A 25,782-nucleotide genomic window follows, 5' to 3' on the forward strand; every position below is an offset into this window, starting at 1 on the left:
AAACCCAAACCACAGGGCTAGACAGGACAGATGGTCAAAGGCCGAGCATGCAACCAGGAGCTGAAGGGACCAGCTTGGCCATCAGTCACAAGGATGTGAAGCAGAAGCAACACAAAAGATCGTGATATGAAGCAATTATTTTTGGCCTTAAACTGCTGGGACTCCAGATGACCCAAACCATGGTTGGCAGGCAGAAGCCAAGTAAATTTATGTAATTCTCAGCCCTCTTAATTCAATTATTGAAGCTGCTTGTCTTCTGAAAGGGTTTTAAGTCTGAAATAATTTTCCATTAAAATGAAAAAACAGCATTTGAAGGTGTCTGGCCTTCAAGATTTGGGTAACTACAAAGAAGGAAGATATTTAAGAGTAAGGATGTGGAGTTGTAATAAAAGAAGAAAGGGTTTCAGTGTGAGTATTGGGAGGTGAGCAATGGCAAATCCTTCCTACTGCAACTTTTGTTTTTTAGTAGTCTCAAATTGCTTTTATTTTTCCCAGATCGAAGATATATCTCCCATTCTTGAAAATCCCTGGATAATTAGACTTACATTTTAATGTCTTTCCTATTTATTTATAAGGTAAACTATTATATACACCGTCCACAGATTCTTCCATGAAGGAAATTGCTAATGTCACTCTACATATTTACTATTTCAAGTTCAATACTATGATTTTCCATCTTCATCACCTATGCCAATTTGATATTCAAATACAGGCAATTTTAGTTAGAATGGTGGATCCTTACATGAGGGAAATAAAATGTTTGTTTCATTATAAAGTTTTTGGCCAGTTCTGAAACTCAATGGTGTAATGAAGAGTCTTCATCAGGCCAAAAAAAAAAAAAAAAAAAAATGCAATGTTTGACTTACCGTATTTGTCAATATGCTGGTAGCTCTTAAGGAGGAGTTGATTTTTTTTTTTTTCCCTACCAATGAATAAGTGAGTTGTAAGAACTGAGGTTCTAAAGAATATAACCACCTCTAGGAATAATGATGATAAAGGAATTGACTTAGAAATTTTGAGTAGAGGAAAGGAAGTTGAATGGATCATATGTTTTTCTCCCTTGACTTATCATGCATTCACATAAATTAAGTTTATCTTAGATCCATTATGTGCAGATACCGTGCGAAGTGGAATTCTGAATGTGCGACAAGAGACATATGTCAGTGCAAAACTAAGATAATTCTGATGGCAATTTCCAATTTTAATTTAGTGAGCATATTTATAGTTCTAATGCAATTCACTTATTAACTGACAACATTGTTTTAGTGTTGATAAAAGCATGGAAGTGTTTATAATAGTCTGAAATTATTACAAATAGGAAGGAAGAAAAGAAGAATAAAACAAAGACCAATCTATGTTACATCCAATACCAATAAACATGACTTTGAGGGCAATGTTTTACATTTTTATTTTTAACAGCTTTATGGAGCTATAAATCACATGCCATACAATTCACAAACTTAAAGATACAATTCAATGGTTTTCAGTAATGTTACTTTTATTAATTTCTAATTAAGAGTGGTAACCTATATATCACATAAAATTTGCCATTTTAACCATTTCGAGAATACAACTCAATGCCATTAATTCCATTCACAGTGTTGTGCTACCATTACTACTATTTCCAAAGTGTTTTCATCACTCTGAACTGAAACTCCATGGCCGGTAAGCATTAACACCCCATTCCCGTCCAACCAGTCCCAGGTAAACTCTCATCTACCTTCTGTCTTTATGAGACTCTAGGTACTTCATCTAAGTGGAATCATACAGTATTTGTCCTTTTATGTTTGGCTTATTTCACTTAGCATAATGTTTTCAAGATTCATCCATATTGTAGCATGTATCAGAACTTTAATCATTTTTATTGCTGAATAATATTCCATTGGATGTATATGCCACATTTTGTTTATTCATTCATCTGTTGATGGAAATTTGGGTAGTTTCCATCTTTTGGCTACTGTGACTAGTGCTATGGTGAACATTGCTGTATGAATATCTGCTTAAGTCTCTATTTTGATTCTTCGAGGTGTATAACTAGGAGTTGAATTGATGGAACACTTGGTAATTCTTTTTTAACTTTCAAGGAACTACCAACTGTTGATAGTGCTGCACCATTTTACATTCCCACCAACAATGTGAGGGTTTCTATTTCTCCTCATCCTCATTAACACTTGTTATTTTCAGTTTTTAAATTATTATTATTATTGCTATCTCAGTGGAAGTGAATGGTATCTAATTGTGGTACTGATTTTCATTTCCCTAATGACTAGTGACGTTGAACATCTTTTTATGTGCTTATTGACTATATGTAATCTTCTTTGAAGAAATGACTATTCTAGTCCTTTGCCCATTTTGAAATTGGGTTGTCTTTTTGTTCTTAAGTTGTATGGATTTTTATGTACTCTGGATATTAAACTTTTATCAGTTACATAATTTTGAGTATTTTCTACCATTTTGCAGATTGTCTTTTCACTTTCTTGATAATGTCTTTTGTTGCCCAAAAGGTTTTGATTCTGATAAAGTCCAATTTACTTATTTATTTTTTGTTGTTGCTTGTGCTTTTGGTGTCATATTTAAGAAAGAATCAATTTCCAAATCCAAGATCATGAAGATTTACCACTATGTTTTCTTTTAAATGCGTTATGGCTTTAGCTCTTACATGTAGCTCTTTGATCCATTTTGAGCTAATTTCTGTATGTGGTGTGAAGTAGGGGTCCCATCTGCATTCTTTTGCATGTCAAAATCCAGTTGTCCCAATGTCATCTATTGAAGAGACTATTTGTTCCCCATTGGATGGACTTGGCATCTTTGTCAAACATTGATCATGATAGATGTATGGGTTTATATTTGAATTTACAATTCAATTCAATTCAATTCAGTTGATCTATATGTATGTTCTCATGCCTCATGCCAATACCACACAATTTTGTTTACTGTATTTTTGTAGTAAATTTTGAAATTAGGAAGTTTGAGTTCTCCAACATTGTTTTGGCTATCCGTACCCTTGCAATTTATAAATTTGAGAAGAGGTTTTTCATTTTTGCAAAAGTGGCTGTTGGAATTTTCTATAGAGATTGCCTTGAATATGTAGGTTGCTGTATTAGTCTGTTCTCATGCTGCTGTGAAGAAATACCTAGCCTGGGTAATTTATAAAGGAAAGAGGTTTAATTGACTCACAGTTCCACAGGGCTGGGGAGGCCTCAGGTAACTTACAATCATGGCAGAAGGGGAAGCAAACATGCCCTTCTTCACACAGTGGCAGCAAGAAGTGCAGAGCAAAAGGGGGAAAAGCCTCTGATAAAGCCATCAGACTTTGTGACAACTTACTCACTATCATGAGAACAGCAGCATGAGGGTAAGCACCCCCTGATTAAATTACCTCCCACTAGGTCCCTCTCACGACTTGTGGGGATTATGGAAACTAGAATTCAAGATGAGATTTGGGTGGGGGCACGGAGCCAAACCATATCAGTTGCTTTAGTTAGTATTAACATCTTGACAATATTGTCTTCCTTTCTATGAACTTAGTGTGTCTTTCCATTTAGTTAGGTCTTATTTAATTTCTTTCAATAATGCTTTGTGATTTTAAGTGTATAAATCTTTCACCTCACTGGTTAAATTTATTCCCAGGTATTTTATTCTTTTAGATGCTATTATCAATAGAACTGCCTTCAAGATTTCCTTTTCTGATTGTTCATTGCTAGTATGTAGCAATACAACTGATTTTTGAGTGTTGTTTTTATACCTTGTAACTTCTCTGAATTTGTTTATTTGCTCTAGTAGCTGTCTTGTGGATTCTTCGGGATTTCTTATATGTAGAACCATGCCATTTGTGAATACTGAATTTTACGTCTTCTTTTCCAATTTGAATGCCTTTTACTTCCTTTTTTTCCCAGTTCCTCTGGCAAAAGTTTATTTTTGATAACCACATTTATCCCTAGCTAAGTGGGGCTATAAAACTTCCTTAATATAAACAATTTTAAAGCTAGTGTATAGGAAAATTATTATGGCAATGTTTGGACAGTTTCAGGGTAGAATCTGATTGCCACTTAAAGTGAACATCTTTAGACTAGCTAAGTGAATAAACCTTTATCTGGGTTGAAAGGAAACAAAGGTGACAGTGAGACTAGCTGTCACTCCAAATGCTGATGTGTCTAGGACAGAGTGACAGCACAATGTTCCTGCTGAGAGGCCTGTTCTTCAAAATGAACATCCTTTTACACACGTTGCAAGTTTGTTAATTTTTAACATACACTTTTATAATTTGTTTTACTGAGTATTTTCACTTTATTTACTAAATTGATTGCCATTTTTGGTGATAAATGAGTGATTTAATTTCTTTATGTTAACTACAGACATGTGTTTGTTTTTGTTTTTGATTTTCCCCCTAATTTACGAGTAAGTCACTTGGTGTGTCTGTAAAACTGCTCCTGCTGCTTAGTGAAATTCACCAAACACCAAGTTTCCACTACCATCTCATGGGAGTAACACTGTGACAATATGTTCATATTTAAAATTAGGTTTAGAAAATATTCAAAGAAAAATGAGCTCAAAACTTTAACTTTTTTTATTTTTTATTTTTAGAGACAGAGTCTCACTCTGTTGCCCAGGCTTGTATACAGTGGTGTGATCATAGCTCATTGCAGCCTTGAACTCCTGGGCCCAAGTGATCCTCCGGCCTCAGCCTCCTGAGTTGCTGGGACTATAGGTGCATGCCAACACACCTGGCTAATTTTTTAATTTTTTTGTAGAGATGGGGTCTTGCTATATTGTCCAGTCTGGTCTTGAACTCAAAATTCCTGACTTCAAGCAATGCTCTCGTCTTGGTCTCCTAATGCACTGGGATTAGGGTAGGAGCCACTGTGCCTGACATGAGCTCAAAATGTTAGCACAGATTTTTTAAGTGAAAGGGAATACCATTTGTGAGGGTCATGGATGATTATTTCCGTCATATCTTGGTGGACTGTGCTATAAAACTTCAGTGTCGAAACCTGTCCACGTGACAGTATGAAGAATCATACTGACTGAAATTAGGATAATTACAATGCAGGTGTCAAACGATGTTAATGGATAAACAAAATAATTTATCTATCAAAAGGTATTTTCCCTGTATTTCTTGTGAGGAGGCGTTGGTCCTTATGCTTCCATGAGGGAAATGATTTCTAGACATTGTTTGTAAGATGTCAGACAATATCCTAAAATCTGAGACACAATTGTCATGAGTTAAGTGCCTGAAAGGAACTGATGCTCTCCAATGTGGTAACTCACTCCTTCAGATGGTGGAAAGAGAATTTCTTAATGTTACTTATCATTTTTCTTATTTACTTATCGACATTCACCCAACATGTCTAGGACACATACTATGTACCAAACGTTGCACTGGGTCCTAGACTTACAAAGTTGATTAGTATACGGCTCCTACCTCTAGAGCTTTTCAGAGGGTGGCAACTGCTGGTTTCTGTCCTTAGATGAAATGCCATGTTTATAAAGTGCTTATCACAAGTAGGTGCCTACCGATAGTTGGGTGCCATTCTCTTCAACTTCTTTCCATATGCTTTCCTCCTTTTGTCATTTACATCTTCTTTTAAACTTCCGACTTCTTTCTCCTGACCCCCAAATTTGTGAAATGAAAGGACATTGGTATAAAGAACAATAATAAGGAGGTGTCAAAATTAATAATCATGGTACTACTTTGAACTTTTTCCACCTTTTTTTTTTTTTAGAGACATGGTCTTGCTCTGTCACTTAGGCCATAATACAGTGGCATGATCCTAGCCCACAGCAGCCTCCAACTCCTGGGCTCAAGAGATCCTCCTGCCTCAGCCTCCTGACTAGCTGGGACTACAGGAATGTGCTATCACACCCAGCTAATTTTTTAATTTTTTTGTAGAGATGACATCTCACTATGTTGCCCAGGCTAGTCTTGAACTTCTAGTTTCAAGCAATCATCCCACCTCAGCCTCTGAAGGTGCTGGGATTACAGGTGTGAGCCACCATGCCTAGCATTACTTTTAATTTAAATAAAATAGATTTATTAATTTAGAGCCTGGCAAGAACCTTTGCAATCATCTTGTCTCTGTCTTCTATTACAGATGGAGCAACTGAGATTCTCCTCCAACTAGACTCTAAGTCCTCTGAGGGATAAGGAACATGTCTGGTTTCCTCATCTCTCTGTCACAGCACCTTGTGAAGGCCTGGAAGACAGTAGGAATCAACTGAGTGTTTGTAGAAAGAATGATGATAATTATCTATGGTCTAAAGGTTTAGTGATGAAATGAAGCCCACTAACTTCTCTCTGCTTATTTCCACCCTCAATGATATATTTCCTCAACCCCCACAGAGGAAAGACAATTTATTTTTTACTATTGTTCAATAGAGCCATGGTTGTATGTAGCTTCCTGTTCTGCTTAGCCCAAGACAGTAAGTGGGTCAGGAGTACCCTCTGCCCTCTGTTTCTGTTTTGTTTTATTTTGTTTTTCTTTTTCCATTCCTTTTTCACCTGCTTAAGTGGCAGCCCAGAGTAGCTTGGAGGCTTCCCTGAAGATGAGCAGAGTACAGTAGATTAGGCATGGCCTTTCTATTTATTTCTACTATGGAGAAAATGAAAAAGTTATATGGCTGGAAAGAAAAATCACCTGAGTACTAATTTGTTATTTTACAATATTTGAAAAATAAAGACCTGTGTTCCTCCTATGTATTTCTTTTAAACAATGAGGGGTATGGAACATCTATGCATAAACATCAAGGTCTTCAAGTGAATTTTCAGGCTGTGAAGAGTTTGATTTGTTACTACTAGGGAGAGATGTTTCCTAACCATAAAAATGCATGTGACTTTTTTTTAAAGGCTGCATCTAAATTATGTAAGACAATAATTTCACTAGTGGAAATAGAATTCATTTATTCTGGAGTCATGCCTATTACATTTTATTTCGTTTAGTGTAATTAATGGTGAATCTGAGTTGTCCCAGGGAAGTAAATCTTAATTCTCCTCTTCCTACTTCCACCTCTCTCATTTTAAAGTCTTCAATTAGTTTTCCCCAAATGTTTCCAGTCTTAAGATTTAAGGAATTTGAAGCCTTTCCCAACGATCTAATCTTCCAGATAAAAGGAAAATACAATACAGCATTCCAATCAAAATAAAATATTCCTGGGTTTGTTTTTAATTATACCTATTTTTAATGTTCATTAAATATATTTGCCACTGCCAAGAAGAGATCTTTTTAGAAATGTTTGTTTCTTAACCAGGGTACTGTTTTCTTCTTCTTCTTCTTCTTCTTCTTCTTCTTCTTTTTTTTTTTTAACTTTGTCTCATCCTAAAAATCAATGAGCAATGTTCTTTAATTTTTTTTTCTTCCCTGGCTTTATAACCTAAGGAAATAGGTTTTGTGGTTTGTTTACTTGTTCATTTTTCACTTGCAGTAATCATGAGAGATTGGTGCCCTGTGTTTCCAATGTAACGCTTGGTGTCAAATGATTCAATGTATCATCTTTCTTTTCTCAAAACCTTAAAGTGTTATTTTACACCTGCTCTCTGATCATTTACAGTCCATTTTTTAGCCTGTTTGAATAGACTGGTTTTTTCAAGGAAAGTAATCATAAATTTTAATTTTAGGCACTATTTTGTCCTTTTTGTGATAAAGACTGATTTATAGCATTTTACAAAAACAATAGCACAGTAAAACAACAGAAAACAGATAAGAAGTAGGTAGGAAGTTGGAGAAAGGGGATCTGAGAACAGGAAAATAGAATTGAGGCAAAGGTAACAAGATGGACAGTTCATGAAATTCCTATCATCGGAGTATGTATATTTATTAGAGGCAGGACGCAACTTAAACTTTAAGATTCTAGAAATCAAATTTAAGCAGGACAATCAATTACACAGGCTATAATTTAAAAAAGAAACAAACCAGATACTTAGAAGCACTTTTTCTCTAACTCAAGAGATAAAGCATTTATTGTGTGGATCCTGTTACTGCTCTAATGTTACAAAGTAACACGTCCCTAACCACGTTATTTTAGGAAAATCAGTAAAGGGTTACACTAGGTTGTTTCAACGAATACTTTTCAAACATCAAGCTGAAACGATGCCAAGATGTGCTTCAGTAAAAGCTACCCAGAAAGTGTTGGCAAGGAGGGAGGGGAGATTTTATGGAGATCTTGAAGCACAACAATGCCTTAGAGAATTTGATTTTGGGGGCATTTTCATATATTCATGTTTATCATAAAAAAGTCAACACCAAGCTTATAATTTATAGTGCATCATTGCAGTGTAACACATTAGATCTGTTATAGAAGTCTACAGGTAGAAAAATGACTTTGTGCACAAAGTCATAAGGTAATAGAATAAATAAGTTGAGTCTATGAAGTCAACCTATTCTCATTGAGTGTACACTCCCATAAAATATGATGTTATCTGACTACTGCTGAGAGAGAGAGAGAGAGAGAGAGAGAGAGAGAGACAGTGAGAGAGAGAGAGAGAGAGAAATTAGAATGTAAATAGCAAACTATCTAATGGTCTCTATTCCTGTCAAATGATGATTTTTTTTTTTTTAATAAACAATCTGGAGGAAAAGAAAGAAAGAAGAGAAGCCAATTTGAAAAAGCAACGATACATTAAGGAGAAATGTCTATGAGCTCACATTTTCATTCCAACTCCTTGTTCATTTCAGGAACAAACTGAACCAAATGTTTGGGTGAAAAAGTTCAGAAAGAACTGGGTTTGCAAACACAACCAGAAATGCCACAAAAGGCAGAGGAAAAGATTCATCACCCAGAGTCACAAAACCAAACAATTGGAACACCAAATTTTGCTAAACTCATTCACATGATACAGCAGCTGCTTTATTTTTCTTCCACTCTTTTCGGGCAGGAAATAAATATGCTGACCACAAAACCGTCACTGTTTAAGCAGTCTTGCTGTGGCAGAGCATTTTAATGGGAACATGCCCAGGAATATGGAGGCAATTAGTAGGAATAAAGCTGACCCAGGTTTCTGTAATTTAACCTTAAAGAAAACCCAGGCTGCCAATGGGAGCTCCGTCTTCACTCCACTTCTCAAGTGCAGTGTTAGCAAATTCACAACCACCTAATAGAAACCAGATGCCTAGCAGGAAAGTTCCTTTGGAAATATATTTGATAGTGTATATATATTTTATATATATGTATATATTTTTGGACAGTGTCTTGCTCTGCTGCCCAGGTTGGAGTGCAGTCGTGGGATCACAGTTTGACCTCCTGGACTCAGGCAATCCTCCCTCCTCAGCCTCTTGGGTAGCTAGCACTACAGCCATGTACCACCATGACCAGCTAATTTTTTGTTTGTTTGTTTTGCCGAGATGAGCTTTTGCCGTGTTGCCTTGAGCTCCCGGACTCAAGCAATCCTCCTGCCTCGGCCTCACAAAGTGCAGGGATTACAGGCCTTAGACACAATGCCTGCCCTAACAGCACATTTAAAAAATATGTCTTGACCTAGTAAAATTATTGGAGTCAGTCTTTAGGTAATAATTACAGAGAAAGACAAAAATGCATATAGAAAAAGGTTCATCACAAATTATCAATAATAATGAAAAATTAGATGCAAGCTCAATGTCTAATAGGAGAATGGTTAAATGACGATCCATGTACTTGACACATCAACCTTTTCAAGTCATACTTTAAAGAATATTTAGTGGTATAGGGCTATGATATGGTTTGGATATTTGTCCCCTTCAAATCTCATGATGAAATGCGATCCCTAATGTTGGAGGTAGAGCCTGGTGGGACCTGACTGGATCATGGGGGCAGATCCCTCAGGAAAGGCTTAGCGCCACATTCCCTTGGTGATGAGTGAGTTCTTGTTCTGAGTTCATGCGATTTGGTTGTGTAAAAGTGTGTGGGACCTCCTTCCAGTCTCTTTTGCTCTTGCTCTTGCCACATGATGTGCTTGCTCCTGCTTCGCCTTTTGCCATTAGTAAAAAAGCTCCCTGATTCCTCCCCAAGAGCTGAGTAGATGCTGGCACCAAGCTTCTTATACAGCTTGCAGAATTGTGAGCCAATTAAACCCCTTTTCTTTATAAATTATCCAGCCTCAGCTTCAAGTATTTCTATTTCTCCTTCTTTCTTCCTTCTTTCTTAAATAATTGATTGATGAGGTTTTGTTTGTTTGTTTGCTATATTGCAGAATGAAATGGGTCAACAACTGACATACTGCATAAATCAGTGAACCAATATTTTCTAAATGTAACATGCATAATACTACAAAATCACACATAGGTAAGTGATCCATTCAAAGTGAAAAATAGACCAGTGAATTTTTAATGTAACAGTTCAAAAATTCTATGGATGTGGTTTCAGATTCTGCATTACAACTGCATTTGAAGAAACTACCCCATGTAAAGTTTTGGTGTAATAGAAAAGTATCAATAATTATCTCAAAAGCTAGTAAAATACACCTTCTGTATTTTTCCATTCTTGCATTGCTATGATGAAATACCTGAGACTGGGTAATTTATAAAGAGATGAGGTTTAATTGGCTCACAGTTCTGCAGGCTGTACAGGAAGCATAGTGGCTTCTGTTTCTGGGGATGACTAAGGAAATATACAGTCAGGTGGAAGCAAGCATGTCTCACATGGCTGGGGCAGGAGCAAGAGAGAGTGGGGGCAGGTGCCACACAGTTTTAAATAACCAGATCTCACAACAACTCACTCACTATCAGTAGAACAGCACTGGGGGGATGGTGCTAACCCATTAATGAAAATTCTGCCCCCATGATTCAATCACCTCTCACCAGGCCCCACCTCCAACAATGGGGATTACAATTTGAGCTGAAGTTTGGTGGGGACACAGATCCAAACCATATCACCTCCTTTTTAAAAATACCTATCTGTGTGAGGTTGAATGTGGTTCATATATTTCAACAAATCAAGATAATGGCTTTAATGCAGAAGTGGATATAAGAATCCCACACTAGCTCTCACGAAAGGTTTGTTTTAGTTGGAGTAGTGATATGATTTGGATGTCTTGTCCCCTTCAAATCTCATGTTGAAATGTGAGCTCCAGTGTTGGACAGTGGGCCTACTGGGAAGTTTGGGCCATGGGGGCAGATCCCCTGTGAAGGGCTTAGTGCTACCCTTGCAGTAATGAGTTCTCACTCTATGAATTCATGAGAGATCTAGTTGTTTACAAGAGCATGGCACCTCCTCCCTCTCTCTCGATCACCCTTGTCATGTGATGCGCCAGTTTCCCCTTTGCCTTCTGCCATGATTGTAAGTTTCCTGAGGCCTCACCATAAGCAGATGCTGGCATCATGCTGTTTGTACAGCTTGCGGAACCGTCAACCAAATAAACCTCTTTTCTTTATAAATTACCCACCCTCAGGTATTTCTTTATAGCAATGCAAATGGACTAATACAAGTAGCTTTGTTCTACTAAGCGCTGCGGGTTCAAATATGAATAAATACTTATTTATTTGGCTAACATATACTTTTCCTTTGATAAATTTTTGCTAGTTACCTGTTGTGGAAATATTTTTTTCTCTCTCTTTCTTCAACAAATGTGATATCCGAAAGCCCCACAGTTGCTAAAGGTCACTTTTAAATAGAATGTTATATTTCTCATATATATATATGAATGTTACATTTCATATATATATGAATGTTACATTTCATATATATGTATATATACACCATATACTTTAAATATACAAATATGTTTTCATAATAGGTTATAATGGATATCTTGTCACTTAAAAAGCTATTAATAAATATAATTGTATATATTTCTTAGTTTAATTTCATATATGGTAAGTCTTGATAGGTATAAACCACCTTAAGAAAACTCTTTGGGGTCTTCAATAAGTTTTAAAGGTGTGATGGTATGTTTAGACCAAAATGTTTGAGAATGGTCAGTATAGCGAAATAAGGAGAAATAAATTTCACAGCAATTTCAATTTTAAGAGGAAAGAGTGCATGTACATATTTATACATTGATAAAAGTTCAAAAGAAGATACATCAAAATGTTAACAGTATGTAACTCTGGGTGATGAGATTAACCAACATTTTAAATTCTTTTAAACCCGTGTAGTTGGATTTCCCAAGTTCTATTTATGTGTCAGATGTGCATTGGAATCTCAGGGTAGGGGTGATAGTTTCACAATTTGGAAAGATCACAAGATGTGTCCCCAACTTGAGCTCCCCACCTCCACCCTGCCCACACACCTTGTAGGACATTTGCCTAAATAAAAGATGAGATCTGCACGCCTCATGATTTTCACGTTCCCTGTTTTGCTGATTCCCCTCTTTTATCATCTCTTCTCAAGCTACATCCTAGCCCTGCAGTACTACTCACCACTTTTTGGATGTGTCACATTGATACGGCAGGGGGACAGGGAAGAGCTGGGTAGAGAAGGGCAGGTCCCTGGCGAGGGCTCCACCCCCAGGACTGTGCCAACGGACCTAGGTGAGGACAGGCATTTCTGTGTTCTTGCCCAAATGTTGCATTTCCCAGACCATCCTGGCCTGCCAAGCCCCCATCCTGTGCCTATAAAAACCCCGAGACCCTAGCGGGCAGACATACAAGCAGCTGGATGTCGAGAGGAACACACTGGTGAAAGAATACCCAAACAGACGTCAGTCAGCAGAAGCCGGTAGACGCTGGCAGGCCGACCAGCAGAACGAGGCGGAGTTTGGCCCGGGGTGGTTGGAGGGGAGCCCGGCCACTGGGCAGCCTTACTCCAGGGGAAAACCACCTTCCCAATCCATTCCCTTCTGGTTCCATCATCTGAGAGCTACCACCACTCAATAAAAACCCTTGCACCCATCCTCCAAGCCCAAGTGTGACCCGATTTTTTCCAGTACACCAAAGCAAGAATCCAGGAAACAGAAAGCCCTCTGTCTTTGCCATAAGGCAGAGGGTCTAATTGAGCTGGATAACACAAGCCGCCTACAGACAGCTAAACTGAAAGAGCATACTGTTAACACACGCCCACTGGGGCGCTGTAAAAACTCAACCCCAGACACTGCTGTGGGGTCGGATCCCCACAACTTGCCTGTCTGCATGCTTCCCCTAGAGGTTTGAGCAGCGGGGCACCAACGGAGCGAGCCCCACACACCCATTGTACGCTCTGCAAGAGGGATAAGGGGACTTTTCCCACTTCAACATTTTTCTTAACTCTTGCATTTGCTTTTGAATGCCTTTCTCATTGGCCAGAACCTTTGCCAACTCTGGAGTCAGACTGACCACTTCTCTGCATGCCACTGTGCATTGTGCATTTTACCATGATGACGAGTAGTACTTTCTCTCCTTGCAATAAAATATTTTTCCAACTAGATTGCTTTATATGCAAACTCACTCTACTTTCCTTATTATATTCTCTTAGACATATAATCTCTTGGGTTGAAAATGAATTGCAATACCGCTGTCTTTGTGATTGCCCTTAGCAACCACCTAACAACTTGCTTCTTAAATATTTTTCAGACAATTAAAAGTTGATAACCTATGTAAGAATCTGTCCAGAAAAATGGACTTAGTGGCATCAATTTATTTACATTCATGTCTCTTGAAGATTAACTTCCCATGGGCGGAGCCAAAGTCTTTATTTTCCCAGCTTGCTTAGGAAACATTATTTGAGCTCCAACTATATGCCTTATACCCTACCACAGAGCTACTCAGAGTGTGGTTTATGTATGGTTTTGGTCTTATCTGGATATGGTTCCAGGATCAGATAAGTATAAGAATGGAGAATATATGTTTAGAAACATTCATAGCAATTTGACAGAGTAATTTTATGTCTGTTGATGATAAGAATAAGAAAGTTGGACTAGTATTTTTTGTCTTTTTATTTCCTGTTTCTTTTTTTGTCTGTGGTTTTAAGGACTGGAGAGTTTAACAGGCAAGAAAGAAGGAAGAAGGCAGAAGGAAGAAGACAGAGACAGAGGGAGGGGGGCTCCTCCAAAGCCAAAAGAGGAGACCCCCTCTTTATTTCTTTTTTCTAAGAATTCTTTTTTATTATATTTTACAAAACATTGGTATATAATGGATTGGAAACAAAAACAAAAACAGAGCTGTTCCTTCAACACACATCATTTGAGTGGCTCTGTTCTATTGACACAGACATGAGTAAATATTGACTTACCTGGTTGACTTCTTTTTTTCATTCAACATGGTTTTGCTAGCTATCTCTTCGAAAAATATTCTTTTATCTTCCTTTCCCCTTATGAATGTGATACCTCCAAGTTTCCACGGTTGGAAAGGTCCAGGTACTGTCTAACCTTCTCTGACCAGAAGGAAATATTTTTTCCTTGCAAATTACTCTATATGAAAACTCACTATAATTTTCTTATTGGATTATTTTAGACACATAATCTGTTTAATTGAAAACAAATTCAATGTTGAAGTTAATTATCAGCTTTCATGATTTCCCTTAGCAATCACCTAGCAGCTTCCTTTTTCCTAAATATTTTTAGACGATTTAAACTTAATAGCCTTATGTAAGAATCTGTCTAGAAAAATGATCTTATTTCATTATGACTCCTGAATATCCACAAATTCCTTCACATATATCTCACTTTGGGTTTATTAATACATTTAAACTGTTCTGAATCTACAAACAATTTCAGCTTTCAGGACAATGGAAACATTGAAAAAGGCAATAAAACTGCATTTTCTTGTAGTTATTTTTAAATATCCTATTTAAAAACAAATTATAGGCATACAAAGATACAATTAGGATTTTGTTTGGTTTCTTAAAAGTGATCTTTCTCTATTAAACTCCTAGTCAACTGCCCACTATTTTTTCATCCATGACCTGTGTTCTGTTCACACTAACCATGCAATTCTGAAGCTGACTCAAGTGTTTCATAGAGCTGATGTTTATGGTTTCTTTGACTAAACATAGAAATTGATATTTGTCTTATTTGAGTTCCTTTCTCAGGAAACCAACCATCAGGCCTCCCAGATAGTACTGAGGACCTGAAACTCATCAGACGACTGGATCTGGACAGTGAGATGTCAGACCCCTCACCCATTACGATTTTCCAACTGACCACCTGCTCCCTGTTGACCAGCTCCTCTTCCTTACCCCTCTCTAATTCCTGTTTTCCCACAGATGGTTACATTTCTTCTCTGCTAATCCCTGATTTTAATTAGTCAGGGAGATGTATTTGAGGCTGATCTCCCAACTCCTTGGCTACAGTACCCCATTAAAACCTTCTTCCCTGGCAATACTTGTTGTCTCAGTGATTGGCTTTCTGTGCAGCGAGCAGCAGGGCCTAGACCAAACCCCTGGTGTTTCAGAAACAATTCCCTATCACAGTCTGTGCCATACACATGTACACAGGCTGCTCTATTTTTGGGGATGGTCTTCTTTGACACTTGGTGGATTTCAATCCATGAGTCCAGGTTGGAGTGATACAGCACCTCTGCAGCAACCCTTTCTCAACCTTCCATAGTACCATTACCTTCAAACCAAAGACCGTCTCTCCTCTCCCAGTGCTTTCTATGAAGTGCCTGTATATGTTTGATATATACTTACTGCAGTGCTGAGATTATTTGCTTTTATATATACCTCCGCCATTAGAGTATAAACTACTATTTATTCTTATATTCCTAGCCCCTAACACAGTGACTAGCAAATAATAAGGGCAGATGTTTGCCAAAAAAAAAAAAAAAAAAAGAATGAATTGCTAAGAGTTTCTGATTTATGTGTTTCTTTCTTTGAAAAGATGAAAATAAAGTGGTCTTTGAAGAACTTTGATTCATTAGTGAGCTTGAAAACCAAACACAGGAAACAGATTGTGGAAGTTGGAAGAGGGTCCCTAAGGATGCATTTAAGGAGAAATGATGTGACAGAAGATTTGAAAGTAAAAAAAGAGTCTATCAGGAAGATAAGAAAGCAATTATTAAACAAAAATTAAGATGCCGAGCTCCCTCCCAAGTTTCTAACCTTCGGTAACATGATTGATTCACACTAGTCAAAGGTGCTGAATATATTTGCTGCATGCCATTGGAAAACTATATAACTTAAAACTAATAAAGCACCTCACTTCTCTTTACTGTCTTTCTTCATTTACCCAAGTCACCTCTTTTAAGAGCCATCTCTGATTTGGCTACAGCACATTCATCTACACTGATTGCTTGTACAAGGAAACAGTGCAACCCAGAAATGTCAGAAACTGAAAGGTTGTCTTCTTGCTGTGTAAGATTTACTGTGAACGGAGGGAGGATGCTGAAATATGCTACAACCGTCGCTCCAGGGACAACCTCTGCCAAACAGAGATATTATACTGACGAATTGATAATGGTGAAATAGCTGACAGACCAAATAATTAGAATATGGAGCCGTAATACAGTAAAGTAGTCTTCATATATTTTATACAGTTTGTATTGTTCTATAGATTGTTTGGAGTTTGTGTCCAATGAAAATGGATTAAGAACAACCTGGGATACTCAGCAATAACAACACACAAACACGTGTATACACACCAATGAAGCTTGCGTTATTCAATAAAAGTGTTCCTGATACATGTAAACTGATTTTGTATGGTCGAATAATATCTTAAATGATGAAGGAATTCATTAACTAAATATGAGATATTAGTTAAAATACATGTGAAATTTTAAATCATGTTCCATCAGTAAATACAATTATTACTTTTTAAAAAAGGGTTCATTATGCACTCATTTCTCTAAGAAAAATAATGCAAGAGTGACATCCTTATTAGTAAAAGTGGTAAATAGGTTGTCAGCTGCCAGGCACTGCTTTTCAGGAACTTAGGGGCAGAATCTGTCACACATAGACATCCAAATTAAATAGTCTCAAGTGAGGGCAATATTGGAATGACTGAGCACAGTCCCTCTGCTTGTTTTGTTTTGTTTTATTTTTCAGATAGGGTCTTGCTTTGTTGCCCAGCCTGGAGTGCAGTGGTGTGATCATGGCTCACTACAGCCTCCAACTCCTGGGCTCAAGCAATCTTCTCTCTCAGCTTCTGATTTTGCACCTGCCCAACATGTCATTTATAAAATTCCCACAATGTGTTAGGGAAGATGCAAGACATGCCAATGGTGTCCCTACTTTCCAGAGATTTTTCAGCAAATAGAATTACAACACATGAGCCCCAGACTTTGTTGTTTTAATCATCAGCCTGTTGTGTAGTTAAGACCAGCATACAGATAAAGTTGCCGAGTGTCTCCTCTAATCGTGAATTGTAAATTAGGCATCTTTTTAATTTTTAAAATGAGCATTAACTCTTTCAGGAAGTTGTAATGCAAAGATAAGTGTAGAGCACTACTTAGTCAAATTAAAGACACCCTTATAGCTGAAAGATTTAACGCCGAGTTACACTGCAACTAGGGAATACTTAGGACCCAAAAGAACTAAGCTCAATATTCTGTTTAAATCATAGAATTTCAGAGCTGGGAAAGAACCGTAAAATAATTTATTATTTCCCATTATGTTGTTGGAGTGAATGGCTCATAAAAGATATTAACTTTAGGCAACACAAAGATTATAATTTTATAGTTAAATTTCATATTGAAACTATGATGAAAAAAATACATATTTAGACAGAATCTTGCTCTATCATCCAGGCTAGAGTGCAATGTCCAATCTCCAGTCTTAGCTCACTACAACCTTCACCTCCTGGGTTCAAGCAATTCTCCTGCCTCAGGCCCCCAAGTGGCTGGGACTACAGGTGCGCGCCACCATGCCTGGCTCATTTTTGTATTTTTTTAGTACAGATGGGGTTTCACCATTTTATCCAGGTTGGTCTTGAATTCCTGGCCTCAAGTGGTCTTCCCACCTTGGCCTCCCAAAGTGCAGGGATTACAGGCATGAGCCACAGCGCCCAGTCATAATGGAAATATTTATAAATGGCACATCAAACCCATGACTTCATGAATATTTTTGCTTAGGAAAGAGCAAAGAAGTCAATTTAAAAAATGAGAGAGAGAAAAAAAAGGTGGATCCATGTTTCCATTTAAAAATAAATGTGGCTGGCTGGGTGTGGTGGCTCATGCCTGTAATCCCAGCACCTTGGGAGGCTGAGCCGGGCGGATCACCTGAAGTCAGGAGTTCCAAGACCATCTTGGCCAACATGGTGAAACCCCATCTCTATTAAAAATACAAAAATTAGCCGGGCATGGTGGCGGGAGCCTGTAGTCCCAGGTACTCGGGAGGCTGAGGCAGGAGAATGGCATGAACCTGGGAGGTGGAGCTTGCAGTGAGCCGAGATTGCGCCACTGCACTCCAGCCTGGGCGACAGAGCGAGGCTACGTCTCAAAATAAACAAAAATAAAAACTCAGTGTGACCCGGCATGGTGGCACAGGCATGTGATGATCGCAGTACTTTGGGAGGCCCCGGCGGGAGAATCACTCGAGCCCAGGAGTTTGAAACCAATCGGGACAATATAGCAAGACCATGTCTACACACACACACACACACACACACACACACACACACACACACACACAGACACACACACAGCTGGGAGTGTTGGTATATGCCTGTGGTCCCAGCTATGAAGGAGGCTAAGGTGAGAGAATTGCTTGAGCCCTGGAGTTTGAAACCAATCTGGACAATATAGCAAGACCATGTCTGTACAAAAAAAAAAAAATAGCTGGGAGTGTTGGTACAGGCCTGTGGTCCCAGCTATGAAGGAAGCTAAGGTGGGAGATTGCTCGAGCCTGGGAGGTTGAGGCTGCGGTGTGCCATGATTGTGCCCTTGCACTTTAGCATGGGCAGCAGAACAAGACCCTGTCTAAAAAAAAAAAAAAAAAAAAAAAAAAAAAGGAAAGAAAAAGAAGGTAAAATTTAAAAAAAAACAAAAACATTATAACATCATATGTAGTCATGGTCTAAATTGTGAGGGTGGCCTATAAATGATAGAAGTTTGGATAAAACTGATTCATGCCAACTTCCTCATTCTATGCATAAGAAAATACACATTATAAAATAATTTCCTTCCCTACTGCCCAAATAAGCTTTCCTCTTCAGTTTTCAGATCTCAGCATTATCAGCTGTGCAGTCATCTAAGTATGATACTCCGGGATCATCTTTGATGCTTACTTTTTCATTTTTTTTCTCACTTCCTGTATTAAGTCAACCACTGCTGCTCAGGTTCAAGTCCTCATCATCTCTCATCTAAGTCTTTTGAACAGGCTTATGCCCTCTAGACTGAAAATCTCTTTCTCAATCTTTTAAAATCTATTCTCACGCTCCGTGTTCTTCTCTTAAACACAGACATGCTCTTGTCTTCTTCTGCTTAGAACACTTGCCTTGTTCATATCAGTTAGGGCCCTAGCAGGAACCAGCTGACATACTTAAACTGGAAAATTTGAGATTTTTATGAAGTGGCAATTTACGAAGGTGTGGCCAGAATAAAGAGAAATCATAAGTGATGTGCATTGTGCTGGGCTAATAATATCAGGCCTGTTACCACCTTAAGCTGGAGGGAAGAAGAAAGAGAAGGAGAAGAAGGAAGAGGAGGAGGAGGAGGAAGAAGAAAGGAAGAGGAGGAGGAGGAAGAAGAAGAAAGGAGGAGGAGGAGGAAGAAGCAAAGAGGAGGAGGAGAAGAAGGGAGGAGGAGGAGGAGAAGGGAGAAGTAGAAGGAAGGAGGAGGAGGAGGAGGAGGAAGAACAAAGGAGGAGGAGAAGGAGGAGGAAGAGGAGGAAGAGGAGGAGAAAGGGTTATTGGAAGTTGTCAGTGTAAGGGTATGCTGAGAAACCTGTCGCTCCAAGCAGCCAGCTAGAATTAGGTTGCAGGAAGGAATCCAGGGTTATGAATATCCACTTCTCCCTCTTTTTCCTGTCTCAAGGTGCTCCAGTTTGGTTAAACATAAGGCAAATTCAGAAGACAGGGGCCCATTAATGAAATTCGTAAAAGCCAGCTCCTAGATCTAACTGCTATCCTTCTCTGTCTTGTTCAGTGGACAATGGGTGGAGGGTGGATCTGAGAGGGAGACAGGAGACAACACTTGGCCCTTTTTTTTTTTTTTTCCTTTTTAACAATAAATTACAGGCGGTGGCTCATGCCTGTAATCCTAGCACTTTGGGAGGCTGAGGTGGGCAAATCACCTGAGGTCAGGAGTTCGAGACTAGCCTGGCCCACATGACAAAAACCCCGTCTCTACTAAAAATACAAAAGTTAGCCAGGCGTGGTGGCAGGCACCTGTAATCCCACCTACAAGGGAGGCTGGGGAGACTGAGGCAGGAGAATCGCTTGAACCCGGGTCCAGGGGCGGTGGGGGCAGAGGGTGCAGTGAACTGAGATCATGCCACTTCACTTCACTCCAGCCTCTAGCCTGGGCGAAAGAGCGAAAGTCCATCTACATAAAATGAAATAAATGAAAATCTCTTTTGTTAGCTTTCAAACGCCTTAACCACGTCTCTACAACACACTTTTCTAAGTGTAATCTGTTTCCCCTCCCATACTCTCTGGCTGTGTTCATCGTTTTTGAAACCATAAGTTTCTGCATTTTCTTTTGTTTTCTTGAACTCCCTTTCCACATCTCTACCAGATTTCTCCATCCTTCAGATCTCAATCCAAGTGCTATCTCCTTTTATAGCCCTGTGAATTCATCCATCCAAATTGCTGGCTCTCCAGTATCCATTGCCTTCAAGTCATATATCAAGGTGCACCTCTAATTTGACTCTGAACAAGGAGGTCTAACTTTATGAAATCTCTGAAAAAAGGGTAAGGGGTAGAATGTTTTATGGGTGGAATAAATAATGACTGGCTTGAAAGAAATGCTTTCCTTCCTTTGAAGCCTCTCTTGTGGGCTTTTTTTTTTTCCTCCAACTATTGCAGGATATGAGAACAAGGTCTAGGTCTAGGGATTAAGGAAAAAAATCAGAGATCAGGCTGTTCAGGCTTCTCTTTTAAAATAGAAAAGAAGAAAAAAGAAGGAGGAGGAGGAGGAATAAGTGGTGCAGGAGGAATAGGAAGAGGAGAAGGAGAAGGAGGAGGAGGAGGAGGAAGAGGAGGAATCCCATTGGTGGCCTAACCCTGTTTTTAAGGGTAAGATCTCAAAATCCTGTTCTCAATTTCCCTTTTCTGGCTCAAAGTTAACATTTAGCAGGATTGTCAGAGCATGGCCAACATATGCACAAGGGACTAGGATTTGGGAGTGAGGTTTGTGGATCTCAAACTGTGAGAACAGCTTTACTTCTTGTAGGCGAAGGCACATGTGGACACGTGGAGAGGGTAACAGTTTTGCAAGCATTATGAGATGACCTCGGCCACTGTGCTAGTGAAATTCCAGTCTGCTAAGGCTAAGTATTTCTGGGACCAGGACAGGCTCGCTTGTGACACTGTAGCTGCAAAAGCAGCTGTATGCCTTGAGGCACAGAGTAATCAAGATTTTGATTTTTGCTAAGGATAAATATTCATCAGTGGGTGCAGGCTAGGCCTATCTAGGATGTCAGGCTTGGATAGCAGCTAAACTTCTGCCTTTAAGGATTCACATTATCATACAATGTTTGCAGTGAGAAAGGGTCTGATACAGAGATTATAACAATGCAGGAATATATATTTCATTTGGGGCCAGGGCCAACCATTCAAGAATCTCAAACAATGTTCTGTACCTCCCATGGGTTAGCTACTCCAAGATTTGGGATCCTAATCACCTCTCTTTCTTTCTTTTTTTTTGTAGAGACAGGGTTTTCTCATGTTGCCGTGGCTAGTCTTGAACTCCCGGGCTCAAGCCATCTGCCCTCCTCAGCCTCCCCAAGTGCTGGGATTACAGGCATGGGCCCCACTCCTGGCCGCTTTCTTTCCTTATCAGAAATATAAACAAGCATCATTCTCTTGATCATTCTTTCCTTCCATTTTACCCCCAAAGTATTTTGGTTTACATTTCTATCATAACATTCATCAGAGTCAAACATATATTATAACTGAACATATCCAGACGAACCAGAAAGTGGGGGTATTATTTGCTGACGCAAAGGAAGTCTTAATAAATGTTTGTGGAAGGGAATTATGAGACTTGCTCCAGATCACATTCACATCTTATAATTTCCTACTCAACACTCTTTCTACTGTTGCGTACTTACTGTGATGAACTGAACGTTTGTGTCTCCCCAAATTTATATACTGAAGCCCTATTAAAGCGATGGCATTATGAGGTGGGGCCCTTGGAAGTAATTTGGCTTGCATGAGGCCACGAAGGTGGAGCCCTCATGCCCTTATAAGAAGGCAAAGAGACTCCAGATCTTTCTGTCTTTGCCATGTAATAATACAGTAAGAAGGTGGCTGTCTGCAAGCCACAGAGAGAGGGTCCTCACCAGAAACTGAATCTGCCAGTTCCTGGATCTTGGACTTTTTAGCCTCCAGAACTGTGAGAAATAAATGCTTGTTTATACCACCCAGTTTATGGTATTTTGTTTTAATAGCCCAAACTGACTTATGATTCTATGAAATTACTTAGAATATTTCCAGATCTAAACATTTCAAACAACTTTTCACATGAATATATGTTATTTCTCAGCATAGCTAAAAAAATTCTGATTTTTAACCTTTGTTAGTTTATTTACTAAATTAGTACAGTGCTTCAAGAGGATGTGCCCCAATGCTAAATAGTAAACAGTTAGTTATTACAAATGTTTCCCCAGGCAAAGATGATACAGTCTGAAAAAGGAAAGCAATGGGCATAGTCAGGCTGCTGGTAAGGTAAGAATAAATGGCTTACTGCTTATTTTTACCCTTTATTTTTTAATATTTATTTATTTATTTATTTATTTATTTTTGAGTCAGAGTCTTGCTCTGTCACCTAGGCTGGAGTGCAGTGTCGCAATCTCAGCTCACTGCACCCTCTGCTTCCTGTTCAAGTGGTTCTCCTGCCTCAGTCTTCTGAGTAGCTGGGATTACAGGGACCCTGGCTAATTATTGTATTTTTAGTAGAGATAGGGTTTCGCCATGTTGGCCAGGCTGGTCTTGAACTCCTGACCTCAAGTGATCCACCTGTCTTGGCCTCTCAAAGTGCCGGGATTACCAGTGTGAGCCACTGCACCAGGCCTATTTGTACCCTTTAATCGTGATTTACAGATACAGATCTGATGATTACATCTCTCTTCTTTTACTATGAACTCTTGAAGCCTGCTGTATTTCCTGCTTCCTTGAAGGTGTCACTAATGAAAATCTGGAGTATTTTGAACCACGAGGATAGATGTAGAAGACGGCTTTCAGAGATCTTTCACAATCAAATCTTTTTTGGCCCGTCCCGGCCACAAGAATGCCTTGGTATGTTTCCCTGAAGCTATGGTGTGCTGTGGCCCTTGCCGCATATACAGTTATCCTCTAGGCAATACTAGTTTGTTACAGGGACAGGAAGCAGAGGAAATATACCTGCAGAGAGAGAATCAATATAGACAAGCAGAAAGAAACAGAGATGAGAGGCAGATGAAGAATTCCTCTGGCTCAGGCCTTTCTGAGGCTCTACTCATTCATTCCCACCCTTGAGCTCTGTGAGACATCCTGTGTCTTCACCCTAAATTCTTTATTTTGAGCAAATCAGCTTGAGTTGCTTTTTTTCCCCTGTAATCAAAGTGTCCTCACAAACACATTAGGTGGCAAGTAGCTAACAGAAGAGTCGCAGAATGTATAATAAAATCCAGGAAATCAAATCTCCAACAACAACTTTAAGAGGCTGGTTCCTGTGCTTAGCTTTGTCTGAGCACACCATGCTCCATTCCCTGTTTTTAAAAAGCAATGAAAAAATTTTTCTTTCAAGTTACTGAAGGCCTCTTATGCCACAGATTCTTTGTACAAAATCTAATGGAAAAATCTTAAGGTTAAGGTTAATGTTGAGAGGGTGACGGTTTCCTGCTTACGTGAAGTTCTGTGTATCTCAAGGTTTGGGCATTATTTTCAAGGTGAGCCACGTTATTTCACTGAGCCATCCCTTGACCAAACATTTTAACTTACTTTAGGGCTTAAACGATTTCATGCAAAAAGACTGATTTTGAGGTTTAACTTGTAATATCATTATGTGGATGTAATCATTGGATAAGCAACGTTTTTGGTGACGCTTTCAAGTAGATAATCTTAAATAAAGTCTAGATAATCTTTGGCAATCATATATTGGGTACAAATTATGCACACAATCCCAGATACTGGAAATATAAAAATAAGGATTAATGTGGAAATAGCTGTTACAACATGATGTCATCATTGCTATAACATTGTTGCTGAGGACAGCGCTCTGAGTGACTCACCCCGACAGGATGGCAGGAAATATTTGCCTGGTATCAAATATATATGCGGTTGAATAGCTCTGCCAGGCAGAGGTCATGAATAGTCATATGCTTTTGGGGAATAGTGAGACTTTTCCCAGGAGTAGGGTGTGGAAGAATGGGAACAGTGAAAAATTAAACGTGCTGTATTATCACTTGAATATTTCATGAAATAATTTTGAAAAGCTATGCATCTCCTTTTGCATATCTAAGTTCATATTTAAGACTTTTATTATATGTTTACATTTCTAACATATTTTATGTTGTACATGTGCTTTAAATATAATAGCACGAAATTTTGAAGATGTAAATTGAGCTCCTTAAAACTAGAGAAATTGTTTTTCACTTAATCTAAAGGACAAAGCCAGTCAGGCTGTCTGTCCAGTCAATGAAATCAGAATTTTCTTTTGAGAAGTTTAACTTTATTGTCCAACTCAAATAGAAATGTTAAAGTATGTACTAGCACAATCATCTCTATTGATTGTGATTTGTAATTCTAAGGGGTGAGAAGGGAAAGGAGAGAAGAGGAGGGAGGAGGGAGGAGGGAGAAGGGAACAGGGAGAAAGGAGAAGGGAGAAGGTGAGGGAGGGAGAGGAGAAAGAGAAAAGAAGGAGGAAAAGGGGGAGGGAGAAGAAGAGAAGGGGAGGGGAGAGGAAGGGAGGGAAGGAAAAGGTGAAAGGGAAGGGGAGGGGAAGGGAGGGGAGGGGAGGGGAAAGGGAGGGAAGGGAAGGGAAATACAGAAACTTGGCAAAGGTTTATCTCCTGCTCCTTTTTCCATATTGCTTGTCTTGAATCTCATCTTTTGCTACTTAAGTTTCTTTTTTGGGTGCTTCAGTCCCTGAGTGTCCCTCTGCTCCCTTCTTCCAGGGCATATTCCTCCATCTCCCCAATATAGTTTTGAGATAAGGAAAAGGACATTTGAGAAAGAGCAAATGACAAAGAAGGCACAGCAAGCTGGTACACATTCCTCAATTAGATCCCTTTCAGAAGATAATATATAACATTTGAGCATCCGCAAAATGATTCCCTAGAACTATCTGGGCCACATCCCCTTATGAGGTCACTGAGGCCTGAGAGTAAGGATCTGAGGATCTGAAGCCCTTGAGTAGAGTGAACCTTTGGGTCTGCCTAGCCATCTGCTGAGGCTGGTCTGCTTCCTTTGAGGGATTCCTTCTCTCTCTAATTTTTTTAAATTTTATTTTTAGAGAGATGGGGTCTTGCTTTGTCACCCAGGCTGGAGTGCAGTGGCACAATCACAGCTCACTGCAGCCTTGACCTCCCAGGCTCAGGCAGTCCTCTCACCTCTGCCTCCTGAATAGCTGGGACTACAGGCACGCACCACCACACCTGGCGAATTTTTGTATTTGTTTGTAGAGGTGGGGTTTTGCTATGCTGCCCAGGGTAGTCTTGAGCTAGAGATTCCCTCACCTTGGCCTCCAAAAGTGTTGGGATTACAGGTATGAACCACTGTACGCAGCCTGAGGGAATCCTTCCCTTTTGAGTACAACTTGTAAGAACTTCATTATCTATAATCCTTTGGGTATATTGCCTATCATGGGGAGGGGGGAGGGGGGA

At 39.1% G+C, this 25,782-nt stretch overlaps 1 protein-coding gene and 1 long non-coding RNA gene across 2 annotated transcripts in view; one reads left to right on the top strand and one right to left on the bottom strand.

The window, feature by feature from the left end:
* The window catches only part of MALRD1 (MAM and LDL receptor class A domain containing 1), a 670,416-nt gene that overhangs the window by 5,474 nt on the left and 639,160 nt on the right, over positions 1-25,782 (bottom strand). The window lies entirely within an intron of this gene.
* Positions 56-16,633, top strand: LOC112631294. The gene is made up of 5 exons (XR_003121097.1): positions 56-201; positions 5,891-5,983; positions 6,093-6,204; positions 10,160-10,251; positions 15,701-16,633. It is a non-coding gene; the product is annotated as an uncharacterized LOC112631294 (long non-coding RNA).

Source organism: Theropithecus gelada, chromosome 9 (assembly GCF_003255815.1).
Source record: "Theropithecus gelada isolate Dixy chromosome 9, Tgel_1.0, whole genome shotgun sequence".
Classification (NCBI taxonomy): Eukaryota; Metazoa; Chordata; class Mammalia; order Primates; family Cercopithecidae; genus Theropithecus; species Theropithecus gelada.